Consider the following 16,395-nt stretch of genomic DNA (forward strand, 5'->3'; position numbering starts at 1 on the left):
TAAACTTCTTTTCTTTACCACTTGTCATCCACAAACTGATGGGCAAACAGAGGTAGTGAATAGGTCTTTATCCACCCTTTTAAGGGCTCTTCTGAAAGGCAACCATAAGTCTTGGGATGAGTATCTTCCTCATGTAGAATTTGCCTACAACAGGGGGGTTCATAGAACCACCATGCAGTCCCCTTTTGAGGTTGTCTATGGGTTCAATCCCCTAACACCGTTAGACCTTATTCCCCTCCCACTGGACACTTCTTTTATACATAAAGAAGGGGAATCTAGGTTAGAATTTGTAAAGAAGTTGCATGAGAGGGTTAAGAACCAAATAGAGAACCAAACAAAGGTGTATTCAACTAAAGGCAATAGAGGAAGAAAAGAGCTAGTTCTTAATGAGGGTGACTGGGTTTGGCTCCATCTTAGGAAGGATAGATTCCCTACTAAAAGGAAATCCAAGCTTAGCCCTAGAGGGGATGGACCTTTTCAGGTTTTGGAGAGGATCAATAACAATGCCTACAAGTTGGACCTCCCAGAAGAGTATGGAGTCAGCACCACTTTTAACATTTCTGATTTAACTCCTTTTGCAGGTGGAGCTGATATTGCGAAGGAGGAACTAACAGATTTGAGGTCAAATCCTCTTCAAGGGGAAGGGGATGATGCAATCCTCCCTAGGAAGGGACCAATCACTAGAACCATGAGCAAGAGGCTCCAAGAAGATTGGGCTAGAGCTGCTAAAGAAGGCCCTAGGGTTCTAATGAACCTTAGGGTAGATTTCTGAGCCCATGGGCCAAGGTTGGGTCCAATTATCTTTGTACATATTAGACTAGGATGTCACTATATTTGGTCCTTGTATTTAGGGCTCCATATTGTAGGTAGGGTACCCTAGAAATATAGGATTTTTCAGCCCTTGTATTTTTGGGCACCTAGACTAGTTTTTGTATTAGGGGTAGTTTTGTAATTTCACATGCACTAAGTGGATATTTGATGTGTGTGGTTGGAAATAAATTTAATTGAATTGGTAGAAGCCCAATCCAATTAAATTTTAGAGGGAGAGGTGAGCATTTGCTTACTACACCCCATTGCCACATCATATAGTCACACTTTGTGCATGTCCTTCATGCTTTTCATGCCTCATGACACCTAAGCACACTTAGTGGAGAATCTTGGAATTGATCTTGGATTAGTGGGCTGAACCATAACTAAAATTCACTAATCATAATTAGTGAAATTTTGGCTCCAAAGTTTGGCTCCACAAATTCAATTTCAAATTCAAGTGAAATTTGAATTTCCCTCCAATTTTGTGTGACACTTAGGCTATAAATAGAGGTCATGTGTGTGCATTTTTTTTTTTGAACTTTGATCATTTGAATATTAACTTCAGATTTCAGAGCTCTTTTTGAGCACAAAATTTCGTGCTCTTCTCTCCCTCTCCCTTCATTCATCTCCTTCTTCCTCTAAGCTATTATCCATGGCCTCCTATGGTGGTGAGCTTCTTCTAGACTCATCTTCTCCTTGAAGTGGCGTCTCCTCTCTCTCTTCCTTCTCCATTCCGCGGTCATTTATCTTCCAAGAAGCAAAGGAATCCATTGATGAAGAAGATCCTAGGCCTACAAGCTCCAATGGAGCTTGCACCACACTGTGCATTTAATTTCCGCTTTTACTTTCTGTTAAGTTTCTCTTCTACTCCTCATTCTCTTAACAATTTAGTAAAAGCCTTAAAAGAGTAATTTTTTAATTAGTAAAGGTTTAGGAATAATTAATTAAACCCCCCCTTCTTAATTATTCTGAGGCCACTCGATCCAACAATGAGCTTCACCACAAATGGTACAACTTGTGACCAACAAAACAAAAGAATGTGTAGGTTGTCCAATCGACAGTTTAGTTGGCAACATACCAAGTGTTTCCGTTAGGATCTCAAGTTGCTTAGATAGCAACTTGTTCTGTGCCAACAAAGCATCGTGTGATGTTAGCTCCAACAGGCTCTTCTTTGTGGGTTGATGGGTTCTGTCCCTCAGAATGGCATGATCACTGGCTGACATGTTCCTTATGAGCTCAGTTGCTTCTTCTGGGGTTTTCAGCTTTATTTTTCCCCCAATAGAAGCATCTAGTAATTGCTTGGTTTGTGGTCTCAGCCCATCTATGAACATATTCAGTTGGATTGGCTCGGAGAATCCATGGGTGGGAGTTCTTCTCAGTAAGTCTCTGAATCTCTCCAACGCCTCACTCAAGGATTCATCAGGGAATTGATGAAATGAAGATATTGCTGCCTTCCCTTCAGCAGTCTTAGATTATGGGAAATACTTCTTTAGGAACTTTTCCACAACTTCTTCCCAGGTTTTAAGACTGTTACCTTTGAATGAGTGGAGCCACCTCTTAGCCTCTCCTGCCAGTGAAAATGAGAAAAGACAAAGTCTGATAGCTTCATCTGGTACACCGACAATCTTAACAGTGTTGTAAATCTCAATAAATGTTGCCAAGTGTGCATAGGGATCTTCATTAGGTAATCCTTGAAATAAATTCCCTTGTATCAGATGGATCAAAGAATGTGGGTAGGTGATGTTGTGCGCTTGCACTTCAGGACGTGCAATGCTAGTGAAAAATTATGGTACCGAGCTACTTGAATAGTCCTCAAGGGTAGTCTTCAGGTCGTGCTCATCTGCCATGATAGTAGTTTCAGACAATTGATTAGTGGATTCCCTTGATGATGGTGAATCAGGTGATGATGAATCAGAAAAATGGGTCTCTTCCTCAAGAATCGATGCAATTGTTCCGTCTTGCGACAGTATCCTTCTCCTCTCAGCCCTGTTCCTTCTCAATGTAGCTTCAATTTCTAAGTCCAAAGGAACTAAAGTGCCTATGGGAGATCTATGCATAAACCGTACTAACAGAACAACGGTTATCCAGTTCAATAAGAAAAGACAAACATAAATTAAAGAACAAATATTCACAGAAACAATCAAAGAATAAAAAATAAAGAGTAGACACCTAAGAACAAGCTAACTTCCCAAATAAAAAGAATTTCCCCGGCAACGGCGCCAAAAACTTGTTCGCGGCCGACAAGTGTACCGGATCGCACAAGTAGTATAAAACGGTAAGAACCGAGTATCAAACTCTCGGGGAACTTGTGTTATCTGGCAAGTTATTTCGGTAAATAGGTGTCTGGTATGAAAAGATGATTGTGGTTATGAACAGGTATGTAAACTATCTATGCAAAAAGAAAGAAAATCACACAAGAGAAATGTTGCATAAATACAAGTAGAGAACGTGTTGGTCTTCCTAATAGGTTCCTGATGCTAAAACAGATGTTCTCTATCTAACAATGCTCATGTATTCCTATGTTGTCTCCTGGACTGCTAGACCCGGATTCCTCATGATAGCCTAGCCTAATCCTAATCAAGCCTCATCCACAGATTCCTCTTGTAAGACTAAACTCAACCAGGACTGCATTAAGACACACATACACAACTAAGTTCTTGTACCCCAATTCCTCGTGATAGTACAACAACTTAGCCCCGTACTATCAAGGACTTTAGAATCAGACCAGTTTCCACTGTTTAATGACCCTAACAAAGCATGCATCTACGTGATCAAGGTAAAGGCATACTGGAATGAAAAGCAGATAGCACAGAGAACACACAAAACATCATTACATAGATAGAAATATATTTATCAGGTACCTACAGGGAAGATCCAACAGAGGATTTAGCTTTCCATAGTCTAGAAACCTCCTTTACAACACAGAGAAGAACAAGATGAAAGATTGCAAAAATACAAGTGGTGAGGATGTCTCCTTCACCTCTAGGATCTCACAATCACTCACAAACTCATCTCAAGCTCTTAGAATGGCTTCCGCTTCGAGCTCTCGTCTCTGTAGATCTTCACACAGCAAAATCTCTCAAAACTCTCTAGAACTTGGACCTTTCTCTCTCTAGAACTTCCTAAACATGCAAAAGCTTCAAGCCAAGGCCAGACTCTCGAGCATGCAGATGCTTCTCAAGGAAAAATTCAAAACTCTCACAAAAAATATGATTTCAAGCTTAAATAGGTGGGTTGGTCCGTGCTCGCGCGCTTAGCACAAATCTAAATCGCTTAGTGCGCATAAGTGGATTTTGGCTTAGCGCGCTTCTCTCGCTTAGCGGATGAGCTGAAGCAGTGCGCTTAATGACCTGAAGCGGCGCGCTCAACGAACCTGACAGCTCATCTTCTTCTGGATTCTTCCTCGCGCTTAGCCACTGAGTGTCGCGCTTAGCGAATGCTCGCTAAGCCAGCAGATTGGCTTAGCGAGAAGGTGAAAACAACACTTTTGTCAATTTTCCTAATTAACCTGAAATTAAGAGAAATTGATTATTAAACACACAAAACAAAAGTATAAATTATCTATTACCTATATTTAACAGAAAGTACTTATAATATTACAAAAAAAACTATAAATTGGAGAAGTTTGATACAATATACACAAGTTTTATACATAAAAGTTAGTTGTATTCATCGACTAACACATGCACAACTCATCCTTCTTCCAGATTCTTCCTCACACTCAGCGGATGGAGTGTTGCGCTCAGAGGATGGCTCGCTAAGCTAGCAGAATGGCTTAGCGAGCAGATGAAAATCAGCACTTCACAAACTTGCCTAATTAACCTGAAATTGAGAGGAAATGATTATTAAATACACAAAATGGGAGTACTAAGTAATTATTACCTATCTTTAACAAAAAGTAATTACCATAAATTGGAGGAGTTTGATACAATTTACACAGGTTTTATACACAAAAGTTAGTCGTATTCATCAACTAACAACTCCCCCAAATTTACAGTTTTTCTTGTCCTCAAGAAAATAAAGAACAACGCATTGGTCCCCAAGTGACAATAATATGCAATGACTATGTACAAAGGTGTATGCAACAAGAAATATTGATTGCATGATAAAAGAATGAAGCAAAATGCCCTCATCACTTGTCTTTCACAAAGCATGCAGTTATTCAAAGAGATGAATAAAATGTAATCTGTACAATTAGATGAAGTTAGGCATAAGGCATATAGCAAGGAAAGTAGCTTAAATCACAGTCTCATGGCTACTGTTTCACTCAAGCACAAGTGTTTAAGTCATTCATCAATAACAACTAGCAAGAGGTCCAATCTTTGAACTTCATCTCAAGCCATAATGTCATAAATGCATAAACAGAATCAGAAGGACTTTCACAGGCTTGTAGTGAGGTTTGGCTACAAAAAAACCATTGGTTTTCTAGGATTCAAAGGCTTAGATTCTAAGAGAGCACAAATCCTAAACTTATCCAAATATTCTTTTCAATACAATTATCTTACTCACTAGCCTTTCATTTTAATTTGCATTTGACCTTATTACAACAACACACATTTTCTTTGATTGCTCTTTTTTTTTAACACAAATTATTTGTTGTGTGTGCTTATGTGCTTTACCTTTTACTTTACATCCCGGTTAATTCCCCCAAATTTGGGGCAAATTGTCTTGAACCAACTGCTCTCCTAGAATCTAAGCAAGGTATTTGGAGAAAGTCATTCAAGTTCAGGGTTTAATTTTGAAAATGTAATTTAGCTCACAAAGGGTGCAAAGGATACAATTATAATTCAGGGTAAGCTTTTTTGGTCAATTTGCTTGTATATACAATCATGGCCTTTATCATGTCCTCATTCATACATTTCATTCTAAAATTCAGAGATTGATGCAAAGACTATTACTAAAAGGTAGTCGTTCACTCACAGTTTGAGATCACACTCTCACCAGTTATGGTTTAAGCTTTTCTTTCTCAATCAACCTGTCTATTGACTAACAATTCTAATTGGAAGTTCACATTCTTGTTCTTTCTTTGTCTAACATACATACTTGCTCAAACTTATGAAAAGAAACACAAACTCCATCACAATCATGCATTCAATCCAAAATCAATTCAGAACACCAATTTTCACAAAAAGATAAAAGTGTTTCACTGCATAATCATCATGATCAAGTAAAATTGTTATGTATGCTTCAAAATATGCATACTAAATATCCACAAAAAACAACATAAGTATATAAACATAAATCAAAATCACTAAAAACAATGTAGTGAAACTAATATAGTTATAATCATTATCCAAAAAAGAAAAATCATCAGGAATTTAAAAGTCCTGAGATAGATCTTGGGTATCCTGAGTCTGAGCATCCTCCTCATCTGTCAGATGGATAAACAGGGGAATCAGAGAGATCAACAGCTTCTCCAGATAAGGAATTAGAAAGATCAGTAGCTTCTCCAACTGGGGAATCAGAGAGAGCAACAGCTTCTCCAGATATGGAATCAGAAAGATCAGCAGCTTCTCCAACTGGGGAATCAAGGGGAGCAACAACTTCTCTAGACGGGGAATCGAAGATGATAATAAAAGGTGGAGATGGGGAACTACTTCAAGCTCAGGAGAAGGTGGATTCACCACTGGAGATTGTGGATCAGCTGGTATTGGTTCAACTCGTGCAGGTGTGGGCTCAGGAGGAGCAGCCTTGTTGGGTCTTACCACTGAAGGTAGAGCTCCAGGTCATGCTACTTGCTCAAGGAACTGCTCCATAGTTATAATTGGCCTTTGGTGAGCCAATTCTCGCAAGTTGTGCATGATAATAACATGTCCTTGGAATAAGCTCTGTAACATAGGGACTAAGGTTTGGGAGCTCTGGACATCCGACCCTATTGTTGCTGACGGATGAGCTGGAGTAGATGGTGAAGGAATGTCATCAGCTCTGTCCCTTTTTCTCGATGCCATCTATAACTACAAAGAACTCAAAATTCCTTAGACTACATTTATTCAAGTTGTTGAAATAAAAGGCTGAAATTAACAATGGGCGCTTAGCGGGATACCACTCGCTCAGCGCGCCCTCAGAAATATAACACATTGGCTTAGCGAAACAGAATGTGCTTTAGCCTAATCAATGCCGCAAAAGATATGCGCTAAGCTCAGCATAGCGGCTCTTAGCGGACCAATAATTTCAGAAAATTTCACTAAGTACGGGGGTTTAGCGAGCCAGGCTTGCTTAGCCCAATGGTTGCCGCAAAGAAATGAGCTTAGCCCAGATAGGCTCGGCTTAGCGCGCGGCTTCCAACAAAAAAATTGACTAAGTTACCTGGGCTTAGTGAATCAGCCTCGCTTAGCCCCAGGTATCTCCTCAAGAAGATGAATGTTCTTCCTCAAAAGATGAACTCGCTTAGCGCGTTAAGCGCGCTTAGCGAGTTTGTCCGAAAATGCATATATTCAAGCAATATTGATGAACTCGCTTAGCGTAGCATTCTCGCTTAGTGAGTTCATCACATTTTACAGAAGAAAAAAAATGCAGAAAACGCAGCTCGTTTTCATCCATTTTTGAGCCCATAAAAGGCATATCAAACATGCAAACTAGTCAAAACTATCTAAACAACACAATCATTCACAAAATCCTAATTTTTAACTAATCTAATATCATTAAAACCCTAAAAATTAAAAGCTAAATCTATGGTTTTCTAACCTAAAGTTCAACAGAATAAAAGAGAAAGAAAAGGAATGAGGAACTTACTTGGATCTTTAATCACTGGCGATGCGTGAAGATGCACAAAGAAAGCAAGAATGCACGAAGTTGGGTGTGAGAGAGAATGCATGCAATGTTTAGTAAATTTTAGGCAAATGTGAGTGTAACTGATGTTACACTCACTTAAGCAATTTTTGGCAATCTCGCTTAGCGAACCGTAGCGCTAAGCGAGCCAGAGAGACGTTTGGTTTCTCAAAGCGGTTCGCTTAGCGGAACTGCGCGCTTAGCCCAAGTTTGAAATTCAAAATCTGATTTATTTATTTTTAGCTGAGCTTAGCGCACAGAATGGGCACTTAGCGAATTCTGCAGGTCATAAAACTTGCAACTCTCGCTGAGTTGGGCTCTGGGCCGGCTTAGCGAAAATAATGCTTCTTGAATACAGAGCGATAAGAGCTTAGCGAATTACAGTTCGCTTAGTTCTTCTATGGCCGCAAGGAATTGCGCTTAGCTGGCATAAGTAATGCTTAGCTCAATGAACCTCAGTTCTGGCTGCAAGGAAATGAGCTTAGCAGCAACGTGTCGCGCTTAGCCATTGAATATGACGCACTTAGTGAGCAAGCCATCGCTTAGCCAAATCCAGATCAAATTGAAATGGGCTTAGCTCAGCCTTGGTCAACTTAGTGGACCAAATCAGCCTAAGATGCAAGGGTTGAGCGCTAAGCACTAGAGACTCTCTGCTTAGTGCATGACAAAAGATGCGCTTAGCGCGAGGCTTGCACTTAGCGAAAGGACTGTTTTTTAGAAAAAAAATTATAAGTTATTTTTCAGTCCCTTCCTCAAGAAATTGTAACCCTTATATCTATCCTTCAAAATAAGCTGATATACCCCAATGTAATTATTATGAAGCAAGTTCCATGTTATGACATACATAAAAGAAAAGAAAAGTAGAAATTAGAACTGGGTTGCCTCCCATGAAGCGCTTCATTAACATTATTAGCATGATGCTTTTACCTCAATGGGCGAAATCACATTTTGGTTTTTACTTCCAGAACCTCCTTACCCACTTCCATTACCTATAAGAAAACATTTTGTTCTGGAGTAGGCTTATCTTCAACAAATAAATCAAAATCAATTTTCTGATCTTCAAAGCCCAGCTCCAGCTTCTTTCTCCCCATATCAACTATGCAGCTCGTAGTTAACATGGATGGCCTTCCCAATATTATAGGAATGTCATTATCTTCACAGATATCCATTACCACAAAGTCTGCTGGGAAGATAAAATATTTTACTCTGACCAACACATCTTCAATTACTCCATATGGTCTGGTAATGGAGCGGTTAGCAAGTTGTAAAGTCATCCTAGTGGGCATGATTTCCAACTCTCCCAACCTTCTGCACATGGAGAGTGGCATTAAGTTAATACTGGCTCCCAGATCAATAAGTGCCTTTCCTACAGTGACTTCTCTAATTGAACAAGGAATGGTTACACTCCCAGGGTCTTTATGCTTGGGTGGAAGGATCTTTTGAATCACAACACTACAATTTCCTTCCACAACAATGTTTTCCTGGTGAATATACTTGTGTTTCCTTTTAACATATCCTTTAAAAACTTGGAGTAGAGTGGCATTTGCTGTAAAGCTTCTCCGAAGGGCATGGTTATTTTCAGTTTCCTAAAAATATCTAAGAATCTCGCCAAATGGCGGTCCTTCTCTTTCTTGGAAGGTACCACAGGATATGGTACTTCCACACCTTCATTCACAACTTTTTCTCTTTTCTTCTCTCTAGCTTGTTCACTTCTACTCCTCTCTTTATTCTTATTTTTTTTCATCTTTTTCATTTTCTTTATCTTTTTCTACTTGTTTTTCTTTTTCTTGGTCATTTAATTATTTTTTCTTGACCATTATTTGTTTTTCTTTTTCCTAATTTCTTCCACCTCTCACTTCATCTTTCTTTTCAGCAGCTTTCTTCTTGGATACAACATTATCCTCAACCTCCGCCTCCACAAACCTCTTACTCCTTGTCATCACAGCTTTACATTCCTCCTTGGGATTCTTTTCTGTATTCAGCACAAAACTGTAGGATGACTTGTCAGCTATCTGCTTGGCTAGTTGTCCCACCTGGACCTCAAGGTTTTTCAGTGCTAACTCAGTTCTTTTATGATTTGACATTGTTACCTTCATAAATTAAGTCAAAGTCTCCTCCAGCTTAGTAGTCCTCTGAAAGATGTTAGGCCCTTGTTGAATTGGCCTGTTGGAAGGTCCACCCTGGTCCTTGTTGAATTGATTGCCAGGGTGTGATCTCCACTATCCTTGTTGACATTGTTACCTCCTTGAGTATATCCTTGTCTCTGTTGATTTCCCATATAGTGAACTTCTTGAGTTTTTTCTTCAATGGGAATACATTGGTCTGTTTCATGAGCCTCACCACATATGCTACAACCTGTAACCTACAAAATAGAAGAATGCGTAGGTTGACCAATAGACAGTTTAGTTGGCAACTTACCAAGTGTTTCTGTTAAAATCTCAAGTTTCCTAGAAAGCAACTTATTCTGTGCCAATAAAGCATCATGTGATGATAGTTCTAACAAGCTTTTCTTTGTGGGTTGATGAACTCTGTCACGCAGAATGGCATAATCGTTGGCTGACATATTCTCAATTAGCTCAGTTGCCTCTTCAGAGGTCTTCAACTTTATTTTTCCCCCTGCTGAAGCATCTAACAGTTGCTTGGTTTGTGGTCTCAGCCCATCTATAAACATATTCAATTGAATAGGCTCAGAGAACCCATGGGTGGGAGTCTTTCTCAATAAACCTCTCCAACGTTTCACTCAAGGACTCGTCAGGGAACTGATGAAATGAAGAGATTGCAGCTTTCCCTTCCGCAGTCTTTGACTCTAGGAAATATTTCTTCAGAAAATTTTCAACAACTTTTTTCCAGGTTTTCAGACTATTACCCTTAAATGAGTGGAGCCACCTCATGGCTTCTCCTACCAAGGAAAATGAAAATAGACTGAGTCTAATGGCTTTATCTAGCACGCCTGCAATCTTTACAGTGTTATAGATTTCAATGAATGTCGCCAAATGTGCATAGGGGTTCTCATTTGGTAATCCTTGGAACAAGTTCCCCTGTATTAAATGCTAGTAAAGAATTGTGGCACTGAACTGCTTGAATAGTCCTCAAAGGTAACTCTTTGTTGGTGTTCATCAGCCATGGAAACGACTTCTGGTAAATAGGTCACGGATTCCCTTGATGATGGTGAGTCAGATGATGTAGAATCAGAAAAATGAGTTTCTTCCTCAAGAATGGATGCTATTATCCTATCTTGCAATAATTTTCTTCTCCTCTCAGCTCTGTTCCTTCTTAACGTAGCTTCAATCTCCAAGTCTAGAGGAACTAAATTTCCTATGGGAGATCTATGCATATAAAACACTAACAGAAACAACGGTTATCCAGTTCAAGAGGAAAATAAATATGAATTGAAAGCAAATATTCATAGTTTATCAAAGAATAAAGAATAGACACCTAGGACTGAACTAACTTTCCAATTAGAAAGAAGTTCCCCGACAACGGCGCCAAAAACTTGTTTGAACCCGGCAAGTGCATCGGATCGCGCAAGTAGTATAAAATGGTAAGAACCAAGTATCGAACTCTCGGGGAACTTGTGTTACTTGGTAAAGCTATATTCAGTGAATAGGTGTCTAGTATTAAAAGATATGTGTGGACTATAAACAGGTATGTAAACTAACTATTAAAAGGAAAATCACATGAGTAATGATGTGTAAAGACAAGTAGACAACACGTTGCTCTTCTTATTAGGTGCCTGATGTTATAAAGATATTCTCTACTTAACAATGCTCATGTGTTCTATGGTATCTCTTGAAATGCTAAACCCCGATTCCTCATGATAGTCTAGCCTAATCCTGATCAAGCATCGTCCTCAGATTCCTCTTGTTGGACTAAACTCGACTAGGCCCGCATTAAGACAAACATGCAACAACTAGGTTATCGTACCCCGGTCCCTTGTGATAGTACGATAAACTAGCCTCGTCCTATCAAGTTCTAAGAATCAGACCGGTTTCCATTGTTTAATGATCCTAACAAAGCATGCATCTACATGATCAAGGCAAAAGCACACTGAAATGAAGTACTGATAGCACAGAGAACACATAAAGCATCATTAAATAGATATACATGTATTTACATCAAGTACCTACAAGGAAGAACCAACAGAGGATTTAGCTCTCCATATATGGGAAGCTTCCTTTACAACAAAGTGAAGAGGAAAGTGAAGGATTGAAGAAATACAAGTAGTGGGGATGTCTCCTCCACCTCTAGAGCCTCACAATCACTCACAGACTCATCTCCTGCTCTCAGGATGGCTTCCTCTTCACGCTCCATTCTCTGCCAGTCTTCGCACAACAAAAGCTCTCTAAACATGCAAAAGCTTTGAGAATTTCCAAAACTCCCTCTCCATTTCTGATTTCCGGCTTAAATAGGCAGCCTTGTTGGTGTTTGCGCGCTTAGCGCAACTCTGGCTCGCTTAGCGCGCATTAGTGAATTTTGGCTTAGCGCGCGTCTTCTCGCTCAACGGTTGGACTCAAGCGGTGCGCTTAGTGGGATGACACCTCGCTCACCAAACATGCACAACTCATCCTTCTTCTAGATTCTTCCTCGCGCTCAGCGGATGGAGTGTTGCTCTCAGCGAATGGCTCGCTAAGCTGGCAGAATGGCTTAGCGAGCGAATGAAAATCAGCACTTCACAAACTTGCCTAATTAACCTGAAATTGAGAGGAAATGATTATTAAATACACAAAATCGGAGTACTAAGTATTTATTACCTATCTTTAACAAAAATTAATTACAACACTAAAAATAACCATAAATTGGAGGAGTTTGATACAATTTACACATGTTTCATACACAAAAATTAGTCGTATTCATCGACTAACAGTGGTGGCCACCGGTGGTCATGGGCGGTGGAGGAGCAATTTCTAGGGTGGTTTAGCAGAGTTATGAGAGAGGGAGGCGTGAAAATTGTGTTTTTCACGCTGAAGAACGTATTTATAATCTGTATATCTCACATAGTGAGCTCGTCTCGCTTAGTGAGGATTCAATTTTGGCATTAAGCGTGACTTTTCATGCTGAGCGCAAATTCCCCTTCATTTTGGATTTGTAGTGAGCACGACAATTCGCCCTGAGCGTAATTCCTATTGCACTAAGTGTGACATTTCCCGTTGAGTGCAATTCTCTCTCGGGTTGAAATTGCACTCAACGCACTTCTCGCACTATGCAAGATGTCAAATTTTATTATTTTCTAAATCCCAATGGTCAAAACGTGAAGCCAGAAGTTATGAACCTGCAATCCATATTTTAAGGCGATCCAACAGTTAACAAATCTGGGATCGCGATATTACCCGAATAGGTTTAGGTAAAACATGAAATCTCATAATTTCAACTTAAGTCAATAAAACTCCACATAACTCAACATCCACATCAAGAAAATCACACATGGCTAATTCACACAATACCTAAACTCATCCAAGTTAATCACATAATTAAATAACATGTGAAATACATTTAAACATCGATTTACAGCTAGCAAAATGTTAGGGTGTTACAGTTTGTGCTCTTTCACTTGATGCAGAATTTTCCATTTGACTTGCCTCACACTTTCTACACCAACATTCTTAGAAATCTGAAGGGCTTAGGTGGTTTAGATGACATCTACTATGCTTCCCTAATCAACAAGGTGTTTTGGGACTAAGGAGTTTATCATGTTTTTGACAAGAAGGACAACGCCTCCAAGCACACCATCATAGCCAGTGGTTCTGTTATTGCTAAACAAAAAAGTTTAGCAAAACCAACCTAAAAGCTATGAAGGTGGTAATGGAGAAAACTCTAAAGGAGGCTCCAAAAGTGGATGCAGACGCCATCTAGCCAAGGCAATCACTAATGAAGATATAGGCCTCAACAATTTTGGTATTGCAAAGAAAATTCAAAAGATCATGAATGAGCAACAAAAGAATAAGAACACTAGAAAATAGTCTCAAATGGAAGAAGAAGATGAGGGATTTTTAGCTAAGGAGCATAAAACCTAGAAGAGACATGAACAGCCTAGTGCGTCCATCCTTGATCATCCAGCTGAAGAGAAGTTAGTTCCATAAAGGTTCAAAGACCTGAGTGAAGATAAGATGATGAAGGATATGTGTAGATTGGTTTTTAGAAGTGAAAGGCTATGGATGAAAACATTATAAGCAAGGTCATGGATAAGACCCCACAGGCATCCAATGTAGCTCCAACTAATGAGGTTATCCCTAGAGACAAAGAACCTACATCCAAGTAGTCTAAAACCTCAAATGAAGCAACATCAAGGGACAAGGGTGAACCTAGTGTTGTCATCATCTACTCCACAAGCTCAGCACCTATCCCCTTAAACTATGTACCACTCATTGTTGTGACTAAAGAACAAGTGCAAGAAATGATAGGTCAAGTGATGTGTCATCATTTCCTTCTATTTTCTAAACCTTTTTTGCACCATCTTAATTACTGATTGGTCTTAATTGTCAATTAATTAGGTAGTTTTATTATTTGGGCTCATTTAGCTAATTTGATGTTTTTAATCTAATTTCAGGAATTAATGAAACATTGGGCTTAATCCGGATTTTGGTTGTGGACTTGAAGAGGGCAAATAAAGCAGCGCTTACCTTAGTTAATTTCTAATTAGGAAATTTCGCAATTTTATTTTATGTGGTTCAGTGTTTATTTCGTTTTGGGCCAGAGTATTGTAATAGGGCCCAGTGACTTTGAGTGACTCTTTTTAAATAGCAGCCTTGGGATTCGTGCAGGGCATTCTATTAGACTATTATTCAGAGCTTAGGGTTTATGGTTTTAAAAAGTTTTTCGGTTCTAATGCTACTATTTCGTTCTTAATGCAATTTTCCATTTCCTGCTTCTAATTACAATTTCGTTCTTGTTTCTTCTTCCACTTTCATTTACGTTCCTGTTTTCATTTTCGTTTCTGTCTCATTTACGTTTCTGTTTATTTACATTTCTGCTTCATGTTTCATTTATGTTTTCTGTTTGAATCTATGGAAGGCTAATTATTCTGGTGTTGTTTCCTTCTGAGGAAGAAGCCCAACTCTCTTTGAGGTTTCGTTTATAATGTGGTTCCTTGACAGTTTTCCCTTCACCAGTTAACCCAAATTCGTGAACATTAATCAGTGCACGCTTTGTGTTCGATTAATTGCCTCTGAGCCTAACTTGCGTTCATGCTTAATGGACGAAGGGCTAACTGGTGTATGTGGTGCCTAATCACGTATTGACAACCCTAGGTTGATTTTCGCTTAGTAAATTGAAATAGGGTTGGATTAAGTGGTTAACTGTTAGGGACGAATTCTCCATAACCCAGGATAAGAGAATGGCTTCTGAATCAAAGGAAACAACCCATTTTTAATATTATTAGTTTCGTATTCCAGTTTACTTGTTCTGCTCCTTAAATCACAAAAAAAAACAAACCCCCCCAATCGTTACTGTTACTGCAAGTATATTATGAACAACTGGTTTATCATTGCTCGTTGGGAAACGACCTAGGATCACTTCCTAGTTACTGCATTTTCATGTTTATTTGATTCGGGTATGGCCTCGATCATCAAGCAATGGATTCTTTTGTTGAACGTCAAAGGCAAGAAAACGAGTAGTTCAAGCTCTCCATGTAAAATGCTAGTACTACTCAGTTTTTCAACCTCGGTGTTGTTCTTCTTTAGAATCTTTAATAGGCTCAGATGACCATGCTGGGAGTTGTGTTGCACCTACATCCATGCCTACACTCGTACCCCCAACACTTGAGCCTACACCATCGTCCATTGAACAAACACCACCACCTCCACCCTCTTCACCTCCACTTACTCAACTTCCATCACCACCTCAAGTTTAAGACTGACTATGATGTCCATCATTATTTCTCTCTTTGAGCCCATTGTCTTTTTTGTTTATGACAAAAGGGGCAAAAGAATAAATTTTGGTTGTAAGCATACTTGATAAATAAAAGTGGTTTGGAGCATTTTTTGTGTTATTCTATTGTTGTCATACATATATGCTAGCATGATTTAGTATCTTCTTCATATCATCATCATGCTATAAAGCTACTAAACTTAGGGAGTGTTTAAATGCTTTACATATCTCATAATCGTGCTTTTTTACATTCTTATCATCCTGATTATGTTTATCTTAGTCAAAATTTATACAATTTGTAATCATAAAAATGGGAGATTGTTATGTTTAGACAACCATTCAAACCTTAAATTTTGATGTTTACAAAAAGTATAAATTGTTGATAATCTAATGAGTTGATTTAAGTGGACATGACCAACTTTGTTAAGGGACTTAATTGTTATCTACATATCTCATCCATACTTAAAGTGGAAAACATTTTGTTAACAAATAACCAACAACCAACGTGTTGTAAAACCAATAGAGCCCACTCATTATAATAACCAGTATTATACACTTAGTGTGTTCAACACTTGTGTTTAGATGGTATAAGTTTTTTACATACTATTATATGTGATGTCCAACAAAGTACAAAAAAGTTATGCTAGCCGAAAAGGCAAGTGCATGTATTCTTGCTCAAAAATTCATTTTGCCTCTTTTTATTTGAATTGTGAACATTTTAATTTAATAAAAGGACAAAATAGAAGAGAATATAAGGACTATAAAGAATATTCATCAAGGGTCACTTTTGACAAGGATAAGGAGCACATGCTACTGTCTATACTCCTTTCCTTTCCAATCAGAACGTGTCATGTCACCTCGCCTCCTAGTGTGAGACAATGGTCATTTCAAAGACTCAACGCTAATTCCATAATGGAACCTTCATTGAAGTTTATGAAAGGCAGACTCTACCCA

Source organism: Glycine max, chromosome 18 (assembly GCF_000004515.6).
Source record: "Glycine max cultivar Williams 82 chromosome 18, Glycine_max_v4.0, whole genome shotgun sequence".
NCBI classification, from domain to species: Eukaryota; Viridiplantae; Streptophyta; class Magnoliopsida; order Fabales; family Fabaceae; genus Glycine; species Glycine max.